Here is a 20,442-nt window from a genome sequence, read left to right as displayed (position 1 = left end):
ATTTTCAACTGTGCAGGCCGTTGGTGCCCCTAACTCACATGTTGTTCAAGGGTAGACTGTGTGTGTGTGTGTGTGTGTATGTGTCTAAATATAGATACACACACATATATAATGTGTGTATATATGTATATTAAATATGAAATATATAATATACACAAATATATAGTTATTGCTACCATTGTAGGCTGAGAAAGGGAACAGTGAAGTAATTAAGAAGTAATTCTAAAACAGAAAAAGTATTACTGAGGGTGCCAGTCCACGATGAGATAAAAAGCAAGTGCCACAAGTGCTAAAAGGAAATCAAAACACTAATTTCTTTATTTCTATATCAAGAAAGTATTGTTACTATGAATGCCAGGAAGGAAGAAAGGAAGGGAAGAAGGAAGGAAGGAAGGAAGGAAGGAAGGAAGGAAGGAAGGAAGGAAGGAAGGAAGGAAGGAAGGAAAGGGAGGGAGGGAGGGAGGGAGGGAGGGAGGGAGGGAGGGAGGGAGGGAGGGAGAGAGGAAAAAAAGAAGAGCTGAACTAAACGAAGTTCACTAACATTTTGGCACTAGCTCCCTGTCTTATCATGAATTGACAGTAAGGAGTTTGCAGACCAGCCATCAACACACCGACCGCATTTTGAGTAGCGTAGCCTTGGAAAATGAGAGAAGAGGAAGTTCTAAGGAGAGAAGCATGGTTAGCCATGTAAAATACTGCATATTTCAGGCGAGATGAGGACGAAGGAAATGTCATCTTAGGTGGTAGATGAAGCCTGGCAACTTTTGAAATAACAGTTTGGGGAGAGAAGTAATGTAACAGGTTGGTTACTGAAAAGAATAAAAACTCATGTGACATTCAGCTCTGTCTTCAGCTTCTTGCCATGATGCCTTGTGGCTGATAAACATTAATTACTCAGCAAGTATTAGTTGAGTGTAGTAGTAGTAAAGAAATTAGTAGGTAGAAAATGGAGACAATAGCAAAATATAAGTCACAACTTTGAGGAACATGACTGAGCACAGAAAGAGGCAATACTCTGTGTCCAGAATGATTTAAGTCCTCTTGATGTAAGCATTTTTGAGCATGGTGGTAACAGAGGAAGTGACCACCTATAAACATCGGAAGCTGAAAATGGAGTGGGGATACGAAGATGAAAATGCGTGGAGAGGATGAAGTGAAAGAGTTGGAAGAATGAAGGGAGATAATTGAGGCTGTTATTATTCTGCATTTGTTATTTGCTAAGCTACCCAAAAAACATTTAAGAAAATTGGCCAACCATGATTCTACATTCCCTAAATACTATAAGATATCTTAAAAATATGACAATAGACTAATTATAATCATCATAACTATACTGGTCAGAGGAAAATTCGTGACACCACCACCCCCACCATCCCTGCACACCTGCACACACCTGCACATAAACCCATACTGGTAAACTAGCATTGGTAATGGTCCAATAAGATGTGTTAAAATACAACTTCAACCATGCAGGGCAAAGAGACGGGGCAGACTTTGAGCCACAAAGTCTGAGCTTGCACAAAAATAAGAGCTTGCTTATTCAACACAGAGGGAATATACAGGTCAATAGCTGAAATGCCTTGTTAGCATCTGAGTAACTGATATGTCCTGCATTTAAAAATGGACCCCAGAACTGATTATAGGTAAATTTCCAGCTTACTGTTTTGACTTAAGTCAGAAAGCCCCCAAATCTTGGTCTTGAAATCACATCTGAGTGAGGAATAAACTCTAACAGTTTGAGGACACACAATAACTTGATTCTGGATCACAGCCTGCACCAAGAACTCACTTTGCTAGCGAACAGATCTTATCGTCTCTTTATGTATCTCACAATGAGAAAATGGCAGTGTTAGTTGCAGTAGTAGCATCTTCTCCCCTGTAATGGCATTCATGTAGAAGCACTATAGGACTATAGGGTACATAAGTGAATTTTTAAGTGGTAGAAAAATGTCTCCAATAACAAAAGCCATCCCAAAATAAAGATTAATGACTTAGCAAAATAAGGTCAAGAGCTACTTTAGAAAAAGTTAGTCTTATATTGTTAGACAGGAGTTTCCAGTCTCTTTTAGCATATGTATAAGCTAAAAGATCTTTGGCATTCATATATATGTGTGTGTAGATATAGATATAGATATAGATATCTGTATATCTATATATGTATACATACTTATGTGTGCATGTATGTGTGTGTGTATATGTGTGTGTGTGTGTATATATATATGTATATAATCAGACTGATCCTAATTAGCATTGCTTTCAGAGATTAATAAAGAAGTATGAAAATAACATAGTTTAGCAATTCCACGGTCACCTCTGAATGCTTGGGAATTATTAATTTATATGTCATTTATACATACTTGAAATCCTTCTTGAAGATAGCATATTACTTTTTTTCTTAAACCCCCTATTTGATTCTCTGAAGATCTTGAAATGCCTGGATTTTTCATTATGAGTTAGTACTATTGCAGTTATGGAGCCTTTTCAACAACCTAACTTCATGTGATTGTTACAGACAGCAAAGAAGCTTGTACTATAATGCTGTGAGTAGAATTTACATAATTTTTCTTGCCTTTAATCTACATTAATTATTCAAGAATAGATATGTTAACTAAATTGATTGATTAAGCAGTATATTTTGAAAGGTTCTGTATTAGTCCTGTTTTCATGCTGCTGATAAAGACATACCCAAGACTGGGTAATTTATACAGGAAAAGGGGTTTATTGGACTTACAGTTCCATGTGGCTGGGGAAGCCAAAGCCTCACAATCATGGCAGAAGGCAACGAGGAGCAGCTCATATCTTACGTGGATGACAGCAGGCAAAGAGAGAGCTTGTGCAGGGAAACTCTGCCTTATAAAGCCATCAGATCTCGTGACACTTATTCACTATCATTGGGAACAGCACAAGAAAAACCTGCCCCCATAATTTAATCATCTCCCACCAGGTCCCTCCCACAACATGTGGGAATTCAAGATGAGATTTGGGTGGGGACACAGCCAAACCATATCAGATGTCTTTTAAAATCAGATTAACACAACCATTGAAGTAGCAAGGTTTCTTTTCTCTCTCTCCCTCTTCCTCTTTCTTTCTTTTATTTTCTTTCTTTCCTTCCTTCCTCCTCTTTCTTTCTTTCTCTTTCTTTCTTTTCTTTCTTTCTTTCTTTCTTTCTTTCCTTTCTTTCCTTTCTTTCTTCCTTTCTTTCTCTCCCTCCCTCTCTCTCTTCCTTTCTTTCTCTCCCTCTCTCTCCCTTCCTTCCTTCCTTCTTTCCTTCTTGACTTCCTTCCTTTCCCTCTCTTTCCTTCTTTTTCTTTCCTTCTCTCCTTCCTTCCTTTTTTTCCCTCTCTCCCTTGCTCACTCTTTCTTTTTCTTTCCATTTCTTTACTTCCTGTTATTGTATTCAGAAAGTAGCAGCCTGGGGAAGTACCAGTGGTGAGGCAAAAGACAGTCATAGAAGATACTGAATGCATCACATAGCTTTCAGCTTGGAAGAGCTATATTAACCAATTTTATAAAAGGAAAACTCATTTGCCAAAAATCAAGAAAATTTCGTGGCTTTGTTCTGTGTTCTGCCATTTGAATAGAAATGAGATCAAGGAAAATATTCTTGCTTGTACTGGAAAACTTACAATCAAAGATAGTAACAGTCTAGTCTTCCATCGACATTTTGAGTAAGGGTTACAAGACACATAACTCTTCTGATCACAGAGCTTTCCCAAGTACTGTGTGAAAGAGAAAACAGCCAAAATGTTCATGTGGCTTTAAAATATTAATTCGAACTTTGATATTACTGGGACATGTTAATGTTTTGCAAATGAAAATGGTAGACACAAGAAATGTTAAGTAATTTGCTTCAAGCCTCAATACTATTTTATCACTAGAAGTACAGTCTTTGTACTCATTAACTTAAAAATTATCTTTTGTGAAATTTGCATTTTATGATTTTCAGAATCATTGTGAGTTCCTTTATCCTATGAATTTTTCATTCTTGATTTTTAAATGCATACTTCAGTGAGCAGGAGAATAATTTCTAATACTAGTCTTGAGAATCATATTTAGGGGGTATATTTTCTAAACATTTACATAATTTTATTATATATTTTACTTGAATAGCTGTGTATATATTTCTTTTAGCTTCTGTCTTTCAAAATTCTGCAGATACAACTTTATAAATTTATGACCCTTAATCATTCTGAATGTGATTCCTTTGTAGGCTTTTTGTTTTTACTAATTGAATGCTTGAAAGATTTTTTTTTTCTTTTTCCTTAAAATTCAAAAATTTATCTAGGTCACAGACTGGCATTGTTACCATTGTGTTAGTTTTTTATAGTGAGTTTTTAAATATTCACATGAAAGCTTTTCATCAGCTCCAAAAAAAAAAAAAATGTGTTTTGAGTGTATTTTTGAATGATATTTCTCATCCAATTGTCCTAGTGATGTATCATTACATTTCTACTTATTTAATCACTGCTTTTATTTACATTCTAAAGGAGTTTTCTTCTAAGTTTTTCTTTACTTCTTTGATACCTTGTTCTTTCCTCTTACTTATGTCTTTTACTGTTGTGGATGGATAAACTTTATAAATCTGTTACTCCATACTAATCTCCATTTCATTCTTTTTAAAAAATTCTTCCTAGATAGATTGTCTAATTTCAGCTTCTTGTTATCTCTTTATAATTTCTTGAATTTACTGTGATAACATTCAATTGCAACAATATTCAGTAAGTCAACCATATATTTTCTCTAGTTTTCATCAGTTTCTTTTAGCCAATAGCTCTCAGATGCATGCTCTTCAGAGAGACATTCTTTGGCGGAAATATCTGGACAATGTTTGTTATCTACTTTTGTTTACTATCATTTCAAAGACCTAGCATAGGTGTATTTTCCACATACTCATCTTTGAATGGCATGAGACCTGTTCAGCATTTGGCAGTGTGCGGGTTGGTGGAGTACCTTTAGCTCATCTTATTGTGTGTGTGAACATGGGAAGCTTCCATCCTCAGCCTCCATCTCCCAAGGCAAGACTATTTATGTCTAATAGTCTTCCATTCATGTTAGCTGCCTGGTGCATCTTCTCCAGCTTGAATTTTTCAGTTCTCTGACTTACCTTTGATAGATAGATATAGGTGTCCACCATCCAGTGTGAATCACTCCTGGTGTTCTTATCACCAGCTTTAATTATAATGCCTTCCTTAGTCCCTAAGCATCATAGGAAAGTGTGCCTATATTCATCCCTATCTACTTTTTAACCCATGTTGCATGTTGACAGCTGTAATTAAAAAAAGTAAAAAAAATCGGTCATTTACAATAGTATGATGTCACTATATTTATTTTATATTTGGCTTATATGACAATGCCATGCTATTTATCTTGTTGCTCACATTGTCCTAACTTTGTCCATTGGAAGTTCTTTTATTTACATTTTAACTTTTGTGGGTACATAGTACATATATATGTATATATTTGTGTAGTATATGAAATATTTGAGTATCCATATCCTCAAGCATTTATCCTTTGTGTTACAAACAATACAATTATACTCTTTAGTTATTTTTTAAAGCACCATTAAATTATTATTGACTATAATCCTCTCATCATGCTGTGAAATACTAGGTCTCTTTCACTCTTTCTGTGGTTTGTTTTTTGTTTTTTTCCCATTAACAATCCCCACCTCCCTCTTCACTGCCCCCGGCAACTATACTTCCCAGCCTCTGGTAGCCATCCTTCTGCTCTGTCTCTCTATGAGGTCAATTGTTTTGATTTTTAGATCCAACAAACAAGTGAAAGCACACTATGTTTGTGTTTCTGTGCCTGCTTCTTTCACTAACATAATGACCTCCAGTTCCATCTATGTTGCTGCTTCCTGTGTCCCTCTGATATATATACAGTCGTGTGTGTGTGTGTGTGTATTTTCTTTCTAAGCACTTTCCTACTGTCTGACACTACCAGTTTCCTGAGGTTTACCTTGTGTATTTTCTTCCCTAACCCTAGAATCAGCTATTTTTCCAAGAAACCGAGGTTCCTTTTATTAGAGAAAAATATTTAAGATGCAAAATCTGAAGGCTGGGAATATCTTTCATTAAAAAGAATTCATTCTAATGAACTGAACTGATGCTTATTTTCAGAATATCTGAAATTCAAGTTGATTCATGCTAATAATTTGTTTTGCTTTCCTGCTAAACTAATTAATACTGCGAATTCACAGAGCAAAAACAATGAGAGTTATGGCTTTTGGTTTAATGTTTTCCAGCAGGATTTAATATTTTACTATCCTGTCTAATTCAATTTTTAGCTTCTCCAATTGTGAGAAGTTATGTAAACAAAATAACAAATTTAAAATATTTACACAAACTGAAATTAAAGTCTACATTTTTACTTTAAAAACATAAATCAATGATGATATATTTTTATTTATAAAATGTATATATCTAAAAACACTATCTTTCTTTGTTTTTGAGACAGAAGTTTTGCACTGTTAGGAGAAAGGCTTATTAGCTTATCTTTGTGTGTTTTTTCTTTTCTTGTTGTGTTTTTTTGGGGGGGTTTTTTGTATTTATAGCCTCACAATTCTATCACAAAAAAAAAAAAAAAAAACATACAGCACTGTTGATATTTCTTATAAAACCTGTAACAAAAGAAGTAATGAAATTAGACAATAACCATAGGCTCTGGAGAGAGGAATTAAAGTGGAATTAGTACAGATACAAAATTACTTTCACATGAACTTTAAAAATATATGTGGAGGCCGGGTGCAGTGGCTCACGCCTATAATCCCAGCACTTTGGGAGGCCGAGGCAGGTGGATCACAAGGTCAGGAGATCGAGACCATCTTGGCTAACATGGTAAAACCCCGTCACTACTAAAAATACAAAAAAATTAGCCTGGCGTGGTGGCGGGTGCCTGTAGTCCCAGCTACTCGGGAGGCTGAGGCAGGAGAATGGCGTGAACTCGAGAGGCAGAGCTTGCAGTGAGCCGAGATCGTGTCACTGCACTCCAGCCTGGGAGAGAGAGTGAGACCCTGTCTCAAAAATAAAATCAAATAAAGTAATATATATTTGGAATGAAATTATAAGGAAAACCATATTATTTGGAATTTAGATATATGAATTCAATTCTGAATTCACAGGTGGTGTAACCTGGGGCCAATGACTTACCAAATCTGACTTACAGTTTCTTATCAAAAACTGAAGAGAATTTCCTACTCAGCTTACCTGCTAGGATTCTTGTGAGATCAAATAACATAATTAAAGCACATGAAGGCTATTTTTAAACTGCAAAATGTTATGCAAATGTAAATGTATGACTTTTGTTAGGCTTAATGAATATGCATCATGACATTGTTAATAGGAACTGGAATTCTTAGACTGAAAGGAAAAACGTAGATAATGAAGTTATTTTTTTTTAAATTTTTTTTTTAATTAATTTATTATTATTATACTTTAAGTTGTAGGGTACATGTGCATAACGTGCAGGTTTGTTACATATGTATACTTGTGCCATGTTGCTGTGCTGCACCCATCAACTCGTCATTTACAACAGGTATAACTCCCAGTGCAATCCCTCCCCCCTCCCCCCTCCCCATGATAGGCCCCGGTGTGTGATGTTCCACTTCCTGAGTCCGAGTGATCTCATTGTTCAGTTCCCACCTATGAGTGAGAACATGCGGTGTTTGGTTTTCTGTTCTTGTGATAGTTTGCTAAGAATGATGGATTCCAGCTGCATCCAAGTCCCTACAAAGGACTCAAACTCATCCTTTTTTATGGCTGCATAGTATTCCATGGTGTATATGTGCCACATTTTCTTAATCCAATCTGTCACTGATGGACATTTGGGTTGATTCCAAGTCTTTGCTATTGTGAATAGTGCTGCAATAAACATACGTGTGCATGTGTCGTTATAGCAGCATAATTTATAATCCTTTGGGTATATACCCAGTAATGGGATGGCTGGGTCATATGGTACATCTAGTTCTAGATCCTTGAGGAATCGCCATACTGTTTTCCATAATGGTTGAACTAGTTTACAAACCCACCAACAGTGTAAAAGTGTTCCTATTTCTCCACATCCTCTCCAGCACCTGTTGTTTCCTGACTTTTTAATGATTGCCATTCTAACTGGTGTGAGATGGTATCTCATTGTGGTTTTGATTTGCATTTCTCTGATGGCCAGTGATGATGAGCATTTTTTCATGTGTCTGTTGGCTGTATGAATGTCTTCTTTTGAGAAATGTCTGTTCATATCCTTTGCCCACTTTTTGATGGGGTTGTTTGTTTTATTCTAGTAAATTTGTTTAAGTTCTTTGTAGATTCTGGATATTAGCCCTTTGTCAGATGGGTAGATTGCAAAAATTTTCTCCCATTCTGTAGGTTGCCTGTTCACTCTGATGGTAGTTTCTTTTGCTGTGCAGAAGCTCTTTAGTTTAATGAGATCCCATTTGTCAATTTTGGCTTTTGCTGCCGTTGCTTTTGATGTTTTAGACATGAAGTCTTTGCCCATGCCTATGTCCTGAATGGTACCACCTAGGTTTTCCTCTAGGATTTTTATGGTATTAGGTCTAACATTTAAGTCTCTAATCCATCTTGAATTAATTTTCGTATAAGGAGTAAGGAAAGGATCCAGTTTCAGCTTTCTACTTATGGCTAGCCAATTTTCCCAGCACCATTTATTAAATAGGGAATCCTTTCCCCATTTCTTGTTTCTCTCAGGTTTGTCAAAGATCAAATGGCTGTAGATGTGTGGTATTATTTCTGAGGACTCTGTTCTGTTCCATTGGTCTATATCTCTGTTTTGGTACCAGTACCATGCTGTTTTGGTTACTGTAGCCTTGTAGTATAGTTTGAAGTCAGGTAGCGTGACGCCTCCAGCTTTGTTCTTTTGACTTAGGATTGTCTTGGAGATGCGGGCTCTTTTCTGGTTCCATATGAACTTTAAAGCAGTTTTTTCCAATTCTGTGAAGAAACTCATTGGTAGCTTGATGGGGATGGCATTGAATCTATAAATTACCTTGGGCAGTATGGCCATTTTCACGATATTGATTCTTCCTATCCATGAGCATGGTATGTTCTTCCATTTGTTTGTGTCCTCTTTTGTTTCACTGAGCAGTGGTTTGTAGTTCTCCTTGAAGAGGTCCTTTACATCCCTTGTAAGTTGGATTCCTAGGTATTTGATTCTCTTTGAAGCAATTGTGAATGGAAGTTCATTCCTGATTTGGCTCTCTGTTTGTCTGTTACTGGTGTATAAGAATGCTTGTGATTTTTGCACATTAATTTTGTATCCTGAGACTTTGCTGAAGTTGCTTATCAGCTTAAGGAGATTTTGGGCTGAGACAATGGGGTTTTCTAAACATACAATCATGTCATCTGCAAACAGGGACAATTTGACTTCTTCTTTTCCTAACTGAATACCCTTGATTTCTTTCTCTTGCCTGATTGCCCTAGCCAGAACTTCCAACACTATGTTGAATAGGAGTGGTGAGAGAGGGCATCCCTGTCTTGTGCCAGTTTTCAAAGGGAATTTTTCCAGTTTTTGCCCATTCAGTATGATATTGGCTATGGGTTTGTCATAAATAGCTCTTATTATTTTGTGGTACGTTCCATCAATACCGAATTTATTGAGCGTTTTTAGCATGAAGGGCTGTTGAATTTTGTCAAAAGCCTTTTCTGCATCTATTGAGATAATCATGTGGTTCTTGTCTTTGGTTCTGTTTATATGCTGGATTATGTTTATTGATTTGCGAATGTTGAACCAGCCTTGCATCCCAGGGATGAAGCCCACTTGATCATGGTGGATAAGCTTTTTGATGTGTTGCTGAATCCGGTTTGCCAGTATTTTATTGAGGATTTTTGCATCGATGTTCATCAGGGATATTGGTCTAAAATTCTCTTTTTTTGTTGTGTCTCTGCCAGGCTTTGGTATCAGGATGATGTTGGCCTCATAAAATGAGTTAGGGAGGATTCCCTCTTTTTCTATTGATTGGAATAGTTTCAGAAGGAATGGTACCAACTCCTCCTTGTACCTCTGGTAGAATTCAGCTGTGAATCCATCTGGTCCTGGACTTTTTTTGGTTGGTAGGCTATTAATTGTTGCCTCAATTTCAGAGCCTGCTATTGGTCTATTCAGGGATTCAACTTCTTCCTGGTTTAGTCTTGGAAGAGTGTAAGTGTCCAGGAAATTATCCATTTCTTCTAGATTTTCCAGTTTATTTGCGTAGAGGTGTTTATAGTATTCTCTGATGGTAGTTTGTATTTCTGTGGGGTCGGTGGTGATATCCCCTTTATCATTTTTAATTGCGTCGATTTGATTCTTCTCTCTTTTCTTCTTTATTAGTCTGGCTAGTGGTCTGTCAATTTTGTTGATCTTTTCAAAAAACCAACTCCTGGATTCATTGATTTTTTGGAGGGTTTTTTGTGTCTCTATCTCCTTCAGTTCTGCTCTGATCTTAGTTATTTCTTGCCTTCTGCTAGCTTTTGAATGTGTTTGCTCTTGCTTCTCTAGTTCTTTTAATTGCGATGTTAGAGTGTCAATTTTAGATCTTTCCTGCTTTCTCTTGTGGGCATTTAGTGCTATAAATTTCCCTCTACACACTGCTTTAAATGTGTCCCAGAGATTCTGGTATGTTGTATCTTTGTTCTCATTGGTTTCAAAGAACATCTTTATTTCTGCCTTCATTTCGTTATGTACCCAGTAGTCATTCAGGAGCAGGTTGTTCAGTTTCCATGTAGTTGAGCGGTTTTGATTGAGTTTCTTAGTCCTGAGTTCTAGTTTGATTGCACTGTGGTCTGAGAGACAGTTTGTTATAATTTCTGTTCTTGTACATTTGCTGAGCAGTGCTTTACTTCCAATTACGAGGTCAATTTTGGAGTAAGTATGATGTGGTGCTGAGAAGAATGTATATTCTGTTGATTTGGGGTGGAGAGTTCTATAGATGTCTATTAGGTCTGCTTGCTGCAGAGATGAGTTCAATTCCTGGATATCCTTGTTAACTTTCTGTCTCGTTGATCTGTCTATTGTTGACAGTGGAGTGTTGAAGTCTCCCATTATTATTGTATGGGAGTCTAAGTCTCTTTGTAAGTCTCTAAGGACTTGCTTGATGAATCTGGGTGCTCCTGTATTGGGTGCATATATATTTAGGATAGTTAGCTCTTCCTGTTGAATTGATCCCTTTACCATTATGTAATGGGCTTCTTTGTCTCTTTTGATCTTTGATGGTTTAAAGTCTGTTTTATCAGAGACTAGTATTGCAACCCCCGCTTTTTTTTGTTCTCCATTTGCTTGGTAAATCTTCCTCCATCCCTTTATTTTGAGCCTATGTATGTCTCTGCGTGTGAGATGGGTCTCCTGAATACAGCAGACTGATGGATCTTGACTCTTTATCCAGTTTGCCAGTCTGTGTCTTTTAATTGGAGCATTTAGTCCATTTACATTTAAGGTTAATATTGTTATGTGTGAACTTGATCCTGCCATTATGATATTAACTGGTTATTTTGTTCGTTAGTTGATGCAGTTTCTTCCTAGCCTCGATGGTCTTTACATTTTGGCATGTTTTTGCAATGGCTGGTACCGGTTGTTCCTTTCCATGTTTATTGCTTCCTTCAGGGTCTCTTGTAAGGCAGGCCTAGTGGTGACAAAATCTCTAAGCATTTGCTTATCTGTAAAGGATTTTATTTCTCCTTCACTTATGAAACTTAGTTTGGCTGGATATGAAATTCTGGGTTTAAAATTCTTTTCTTTAAGAATGTTGAATATTGGCCCCCACTCTCTTCTGGCTTGGAGAGTTTCTGCTGAGAGATCTGCTGTTAGTCTGATGGGCTTCCCTTTGTGGGTAACCCGACCTTTCTCTCTGGCTGCCCTTAAGATTTTTTCCTTCATTTCAACTTTGGTGAATCTGGCAATTATGTGTCTTGGAGTTGCTCTTCTCGAGGAGTATCTTTGTGGCGTTCTCTGTATTTCCTGGATTTGAATGTTGGCCTGCCCTACTAGGTTGGGGAAGTTCTCCTGGATGATATCCTGAAGAGTGTTTTCCAACTTTCAGGCACTTTCAGGCACCCTCACTTTCAGGCACCCCAATCAGACGTAGATTTGGTCTTTTTACATAATCCCATACTTCTTGCAGGCTTTGTTCATTTCTTTTTCTTCTTTTTTCTTTTGGTTTCTCTTCTTGCTTCATTTCATTCATTTGATCCTCAATCGCTGATACTCTTTCTTCCAGTTGATCGAGTCGGTTACTGAAGCTTGTGCATTTGTCACGTATTTCTCGTGTCATGGTTTTCATCTCTTTCATTTCGTTTAGGACCTTCTCTGCATTAACTACTCTAGCCATCAATTCTTCCACTTTTTTTTCAAGATTTTTAGTTTCTTTGCGCTGGGTATGTAATTCCTCCTTTAGCTCTGAGAAATTTGATGGACTGAAGCCTTCTTCTCTCATCTCGTCAAAGTCATTCTCTGTCCAGCTTTGATCCGTTGCTGGCGATGAGCTGCGCTCCTTTGCCGGGGGAGATGCGCTCTTATTTTTTGAATTTCCAGCTTTTCTGCCCTGCTTTTTCCCCATCTTTGTGGTTTTATCTACCTCTGGTCTTTGATGATGGTGATGTACTGATGGGGTTTTGGTGTAGGTGTCCTTCCTGTTTGATAGTTTTCCTTCTAACAGTCAGGACCCTCAACTGTAGGTCTGTTGGAGATTGCTTGAGGTCCACTCCAGACCCTGTTTGCCTGGGTATCAGCAGCAGAGGCTGCAGAAGATAGAATATTTCTGAACAGCGAGTGTACCTGTCTGATTCTTGCTTTGGAAGCTTCCTCTCAGGGGTGTACTCCTCCCTGTGAGGTGTGGGGTGTCAGACTGCCCCTAGTGGGGGATGTCTCCCAGTTAGGCTACTCAGGGGTCAGGGACCCACTTGAGCAGGGAGTCTGTCCCTTCTCAGATCTCAACCTCCGTGTTGGGAGATCCACTGCTCTCTTCAAAGCTGTCAGACAGAGTCGTTTGCGTCTGCAGAGGTGTCTGCTGCGTTTGTTTAGTTTACTGTGCCCTGTCCCCAGAGGTGGAGTCTACAGAGACAGGCAGGTTTCCTTGAGCTGCTGTGAGCTCCACCCAGTTCGAGCTTCCCAGCAGCTTTGTTTACCTACTTAAGCCTCAGCAATGGCGGGCGCCCCTCCCCCAGCCTCGCTGCTGCCTTGCCGGTAGATCACAGACTGCTGCGCTAGCAATGAGGGAGGCTCCGTGGGTGTGGGACCCTCCTGGCCAGGTGTGGGATATGATCTCCTGGTGTGCCTGTTTGCTTAAAGTGCAGTATTGGGGTGGGAGTTACCCGATTTTCCAGGAGTTGTGTGTCTCAGTTCCCCTGGCTAGGAAAAGGGACTCCCTTCCCCCTTGCGCTTCCCAGGTGAGGCAATGCCTCGCCCTGCTTCAGCTCTCGCTGGTTGGGCTGCAGCAGCTGACCAGCACCGATCGTCCGGCACTCCCCAGTGAGATGAACGCAGTACCTCAGTTGAAAATGCAGAAATCACCGGTCTTCTGTGTCGCTCGTGCTGGGAGTTGGAGACTGGAGCTGCTCCTATTCGGCCATCTTGCTCCGCCATGAAGTTATTTTAAAGGCATGTCCATGAAACTTACAGCTCATTTTTTTAAGCTCTAATGGCTAACACAGTACAGCAACAGTCCGAGTCAGTAAATGCTTGAATAAAAGCAAAAACATCAAAAATATTATTTTAAAAAAAATTTCTGTTCCTACTGACAGTGGCCTCATTCAGAATGGCCTACTTTGATGGCCTTTGAGCCAAACAACTTCTCTTTGTATTCTAACCAATCTGCCTCAATAGTATTGTGTGTTATCTTTCTAAAACCCTTTCATTGATCTGCAATACTCAATGTCTCCTCATTGCTATAGAAAAATTCTACATTTTTCAATACAATATTAAAACATCTAACTTTCCTTTCCATGTCTATTTCCACTACTCTATCATACAAGAGTTATGTCCAGCTAAAACTGGTTACTACTTTTTAAGTGAACATATACTGCTTTTTTTTCTGCTTAAGAATGATAAATAGTAGTTATTATGAGAAAGCAGCAAGTGTGTGTTTACCTCTTACAAAATAGCATTGCATTGGCAGCTCTACATAAAAGAAAATGAAAAAAGTTTGAGTACATATTTTCAAATTACACAATAGTGTTCAAGAGATGAGAATTACCCAAGAAAAGACATTGGGCTATTATAGATAAATTACTGGTTTAGATTATTAGTTTATTGGGAATTTTAAAAATCAAGGTTGCTAGTATTGAAAGGCAGTCCTAGAGGGTAAACAGGACTTGAGTTAGATCTTGATTTACAACAGGGCATATCTGTGTATTCTCTGCATACAAGTGAACATTCTGATTCAGAACAAAAAATGAAAAATATCTAATGGGCAAAATGATTGTGGTAATGAATGTCCCACACTTTTTCATTTATTTGTGAATTCAACAAATATTTACCGATCACTACGTACTAGTTACTTTTCAACCCACTAGGCATAAAGCAGGAAAGAAAACAAGCCCTTGCTCTCAAAGAACTTTCATTTTTGTGGCAGCAGGCTGATCAAAACAGAGAAACAAAAAGACTTGATAGGTAGCAGACAATGCTAGAAAGAAAAATAAAGCTGAGGATGGTGCTGGGAAGTGATGGAAGCAGGATGGTAGCTGTTTTCTACAGGGAAGTCAGGGAAGACCTCCCTGGTGAGTACATGTCTGAGAAAGACCTGTGCACTTGGGGAGACTGACTCATGTGCCTACCTGGAAGAGGGCCAATCTAGAGGACAGGAAATGCCAACACCCTGGGACAAGAGCATGCTTGAAATGTTCTGGAACAGTTACGGGGCTTCACAGCGATACAGAGAGGGTATGTGAGGGAAAACAGAGTTAGAAGGTGTGGTTAGAGAAGTAGCAGTAAATATGATCGTGGAGGGCCTTCAGGCCAGCAGATGGACTTTGGATGCTATTCTGGGAAAGACAGGATGTTGGAATTGGCTGTGAGCAGACAGGTAACATGATCAGACCTGGGTTTAAACTAATCACGCTGACTGTTGCTGAGAATAGACTTTGGGAGGCTCAAGGAGGAAAGAACAGTGAGGAGGAAAGAGTAATAATAAACAGGTAAGAGAAACCGGGACTGGCTTAGGGCCGAAGCGGCAGTGATAGTGAGACGGGCCCTTTACTGATGTCCTGCTGCTTTTGCCATAAAGCAAAACTTCACTTGGCCCAAAGGCTTTTACTGTGTGATACCACAGAGTATCACACAGTGTGTCTGTGTCTCCAACCACATTTTGCTCCTCCTCTCTTGTTCCTGTTACTCTCCACGCTAATTTGTTCTGTGCAGTCTTTCAGCATAGGATCTTTGTAGGGATTATTTCTTCTGGTATAAATATTCTTCCTGTCCTTATTCACCTAATTAAATCAGTGTCATCTTTTACATTTTAGTTTTCCAGGGAAGCTCTCTCCAATGTACCCAGTGTGTCCAATTCTCTGAATACAGCTTCTCATATGTTGTATTTATACTTCAGAGCAGTGCCCACCGTTGACATTTTGCATGTATTTACATCACTCTTTGCTTATTATTACTCTGTCTAGTCAGACTATGAGAGTGATGATGGAAGGAACGAAATGGTTTTCTCTGTTCACCATTAACTACCTCAATGCCTACTATAGTGCCTGTATTTGTTGAGAAAGAACGAATGAACATCCAGCAGGTAGTAGAATGGATCTCATGCATTCAGACTTATATTTGGCAGGAGCATACATGGATTGGTGTGTTTTTGTTTTGAAACTGAAGGGCTTTAGTTTCTTCATCTATAAAATTCAGAAGTTTGGAATTGCTGGGGTAATAGAGTGTCAGTTTTCCTCATCCTCTAAAATTTCAGATCAAGAGTAACATTACAGACAACACTAATGTCTCTTTTTGATTATGGTGTGATATTTATGTCATTACAATTACTTTTTGTTTTGGGATTGAGGAGAATGAGGAGTCTGAAAAATATAAGTATGCGACTGGGTGCGGTGGCTCATGCCTGTCATCCCAGAGCTTTGGGAGGCCCAGCACTTGAACCCAAGTTTTGAGACCGGCCTGGGAAACGTGATGAAACCTTGCCTCTATATAAAAATATGAAAAATCAAATGGGTATGGTGGCATGTGCCTGTAGTCCCAGCTACTCTGGAGGCTGAGGTGGAAGGATCACTTGAGCCTGGGAGTTCAGGGTTGCAGTGAGCCAAGATTGCACCACTGCACTGAAGCTTGTGTGACAAAATGAGACCCTGTCTCAAAAACAAAACAAACCAAAACAAAATAAAATAAATATGTACTATAGAAGTAGAATAGACTACCAATGAAAATGGGCATGAATGAGGTAGAGCAAATTAAGACAAGAAAGCTTGAGAGGAAAGTTTCAGTGGCTCTGTGTAGTGGCAGAGGGGACCGGAGTCTCCATGTGGTGAAGTAAGAGGTGGGTGCTCAGGAATCAGGATTCTGGGGCCTGAAAACAGTGGACAGAGCCTAGAGAATACTCATGAGTCAAACAGGTTTCTCAATTGTTATCCCAAATCAGAGACGAGACTAGCCCTTTATGGTTCATTTGGCACCCAGGAGAGTGGTCAGTTCAGAAGCTTAACACTCGCCTATTTCAAGAACCAAGGAAAATGTCCATCCAGTCACTGAGCACAAAGACATCAGCCTCTAAATATTTGAAGGTAAAAACCAGGACAGGAAAATATACACTTAAAATATACACTTAATTGGTGTTTATCCAATTAAGAAGCTTGAACCTGCTTGTTGTGTTTATGTATGTTTGAGAAGAATGGTGGTAACACTGAAAATGGGAGCAAATTAGGATTAATTTTCACAGGTTCCAGTGCAATGAGGACAGTAAGAAGAAAAGTGCTTGAGATTACACCCATGTTTCGTTTAGAAACTATAACTTCCAAATCATTTAAAAAAACATAATGTAATTATACTCTGACATATTAAGTCATGTTATGGATTGACTTGTGCTCCCTCAAAATTCACTGGTTGGAACCCTAACCCTCAATGTCACTGCATTTGGAGATAGAGTCTTAAAGGACATAATTGAAATTAAATGAGGCCATCTGGGTGAAGTCCTAATTCAATAGGACTGGTGTCCTTATAAAAAGAGGAAGAGACACCAGAGATAGATGCATACAGAAGAAAGACCATGTGAGGACAGGGTGGGAAGCCGCCCAGGAGAGAGGCCTCACTGGATGTTTCTGACACCTTGATCTTGGATTTCTAGTCTCCAGAACTGTGAGAAAATAAATTGCTGTTGTTTAAGCCACATTATTTTGTTATGGAAGCCCAAGTTGACTAACACAGGTAAAAACAAAATGTTTCTTCTCTCATACAGATTTATGGGATTCACATCTCTTCAATATCCATTTCTCTCAATACCACCAGAAGAACTCATGGGAAACATCTTTAATTCAACAATGTGTTCTCTCACTTTGAGAAATAATGAATGAAAATGTGTAAGGAAAGATAGTCCAGGAAATGGGAGCAAGATAATTAAGGATACATCCATGTGTCTCATGTGTCATGCTTGAGACGTAAGTTGTGCATAGATTATGGGGATACAATATACATGGATGCTATGTTAAAATGTAATAGTTTTGTGAGCCATACCAGAGGTTGGCCTGGGAATTGGAAAATATGAATACTTCTGCATGGTAGCAAACAGTCTATTTAAATGAAAGCATACAAAACAAAACAAACATTTATTGAGATGATTGGATAACAGTTTTTATGAATGAGATTACGGTCTTAGCTCGATGCTGTGGTTAGTAGGACCAGGTTACAAATAAGCCCTTCCACTCACTTTGTTTGAATTGGGATTCATTTCCCAATTTGCTCCAATACCTGGGCTTCCTAACTAGTCACTGTTGGAAATTCTGCAGCATAACCCTAGAAACAACATCAGTGACATTATTTATATCCCAGAGAGAAAGAGTCTTTAAATAATGCACACAATCCTTTGACCTGCCCTCCATTTCCTTTTTTCTCTCTTTTTAAAACCATTATATTATTTCAGCTCTACCAAATTTCCTGGGAAATGAAAAGTCAATGAAGTTTTTCATCTGACCGGATAACATTTTGAACCATTAGGCAACAAACTGAAGTTGGTTTCCAAGTGTTCACTATTTCTCGTTGTCATTAATACTTTTCTATTGATAATAATAGCATTTGTCACATGAAACTTAATATTATTCAGTACAATAAGGCAGAATAAAGGAAGGAAATTACTTTAGCTAGGGGGCCAAAAGGGCTTCCTGTGTTTCTTTGTAACCCAGAATAAACCATATGGCACCTATATTATTGAATCTACAAAGAGGTGTTTTTTTTTTTTTTTTTTTTTTTTTTTTTTTGAGACAGAGTCTCGCTCTGTCGCCCAGGCTGGAGTGCAGTGGCGCGATCTCGGCTCACTGCAAGCTCCGCCTCCCGCGTTCACGCCATTCTCCTGCCTCAGCCTCCCGAGTAGCTGGGACTACAGGCGCCCACAACCGCGCCCGGCTAATTTTTTGTATTTTTAGTAGAGACGGGGTTTCACAGTGGTCTCAATCTCCTGACCTTGTGATCCGCCCGCCTCGGCCTCCCAAAGTGCTGGGATTACAGGCGTGAGCCACCGCGCCCGGCCGAGGTGTTTTCTTTGATTATGTTCCCTGTATCATTTCAGAGCGTCACTTGTCATGAGACTAAGATTTGGACACAGGACATTTTAGAATCTTAAAGGGCAGGAAATGATGAAGCAAAACCTATGAATTCAACTGGAGATTAACTAGTATAACAAACAGGAGGTGAAAAAAACAAAACAAACAAACAGAAAACACCTATAAGGTAGTGACCAACGACACACGGATTAGAGTAGCTTCAGTCTATAATGGGTGCATTATAACTGAGTAGTAGAATATGCAGGGCAGGGACTTCCTTTGAATTTAGTAACATTCATCTTCCATAAAATTCCTCTGCTTTGCAACATGTAACAGGTAGGTTGATCTCTCCTCTCTAGAGAGTTCTAGAAAGTAGTTCAGGTTCTAGCAAAAAGACAGGTTCCTCTTCCAGCATGGAACTAAGAGGGTATTCAGGAGACACAGGCAGAAACTTAGTAGAAAGCACTAGACAAATACAGCTGGATTGAGAAGAGTCTAGCATCCTGTTAGATGCATAGACCCCCAGGTCCTAAATTTAAATCCGCAAGACACATTTTCAGTATCTTCTGACGGTAAGTTTCAGTGTCTCTAAAATGTTGACAACCAGCTGCAGTGTCTCTAAAATGTTGACAGCTGCAAGAATCCCATTTAAAACCTGTTAATGTAAGAAGTCTCTTTCAGTAATTCTAGAATTAACGTGAGATTCTTCATTTCAAATAGCTTCCCTGGTGATGATGAATCCACAGAATACACCTTGAGAAGCAAGGTTTTAGAGGTTATTATGTTTTCAATCTTTTTACAAAACTTCAATTTAATTGTACTTGTTTTTTACTAAATTGATCATCAGAAACATGTAAAGACTGCTCAAATGAAAATGTGCACACTTCATCTCAGGTGAATCAAATTCAGTAGGTCTGAAGTGGAACCTAAGTATCTGGTTGGTTGGTGCTGAATTTTAAGTTTTCCAAAGATTATGAAGTGCAGTTTAGCACTACATTCCAGGGCACGAAATGAACCTGAGGCAGCAGGCTGAGGATTTTCTTATTATTATCTGCCATCAGTCGCTGTGTATGGCTAGAGAATGAAGTGATTACAATGTTCACTTTTTAAAATAATGTTATTTCATTTATTGCTCTACTCTCAACAATCGATAGAACTACTAGACATAAAATCAGCAGAAACTAGAATTGAAACAGATTCTCGTTTACATATATAGACTATTCCACCCAACAATACAGATGCTCAACTTACCATGATGGGGTCATGTTCCCAATATCTTAAATTTATGATGGGTTTATCAGGACATAACCCCATCATAAGTTGAGAAGTGCACATTGTTTTCCAACCATCATAAAGTCAAAAAAGTTATAACTCAAAACAGGTCAGAACTGTCTCTGTGTGTGTGTGTGTGTGTATATACATATACATGTATTACATATATATATATGTATTACTCTACCCAATTATTTCCCATCCACATAAATATATATATATATATGTGTGTGTGTGTATATGTGTGTGTGTCAATACATATATATATGTGTGTGTGCATATGTGTGTGTGTGAATACACCAAAGGACAAAATTATGGCAAAAATTTAAAGATATAAATTGGCTTTATTTGTGATTCTAGAATCAGGCAACATTTTATTCCAAAAAAGAGAATAAATATTCCAATGAGCCAAGCAAAAGAGTTTGTTTTCATAGACAGAGAAGGGCTGAAGAAAGTAGAAATAAGGAATAAAAAAGGGATTGGTAACCTCGAAGTT

At 38.4% G+C, this 20,442-nt stretch overlaps 1 long non-coding RNA gene across 3 annotated transcripts in view; it reads left to right on the top strand.

Moving 5' to 3' along the window:
* Positions 1 to 14,869: 14,869 nt before the first annotated feature.
* LOC126958200 (uncharacterized) overlaps positions 14,870 to 20,442 on the top strand; it is a 34,849-nt gene continuing 29,276 nt past the window's right edge. Inside the window, exon 1 of one of the 3 annotated variants that reach the window (XR_007727140.1) lies at positions 14,870 to 15,119. This is a non-coding gene — a long non-coding RNA (uncharacterized LOC126958200). The remainder of the gene's footprint in view (positions 15,120 to 20,442) is intronic. The other 2 variants (XR_007727139.1, XR_007727141.1) reach the window with 2 other exon arrangements.

This window comes from Macaca thibetana, chromosome 7, assembly GCF_024542745.1.
Source record: "Macaca thibetana thibetana isolate TM-01 chromosome 7, ASM2454274v1, whole genome shotgun sequence".
In the NCBI taxonomy this organism is placed as follows: domain Eukaryota; kingdom Metazoa; phylum Chordata; class Mammalia; order Primates; family Cercopithecidae; genus Macaca; species Macaca thibetana.
This window is presented reverse-complemented; position numbering and strand designations above follow the sequence as displayed.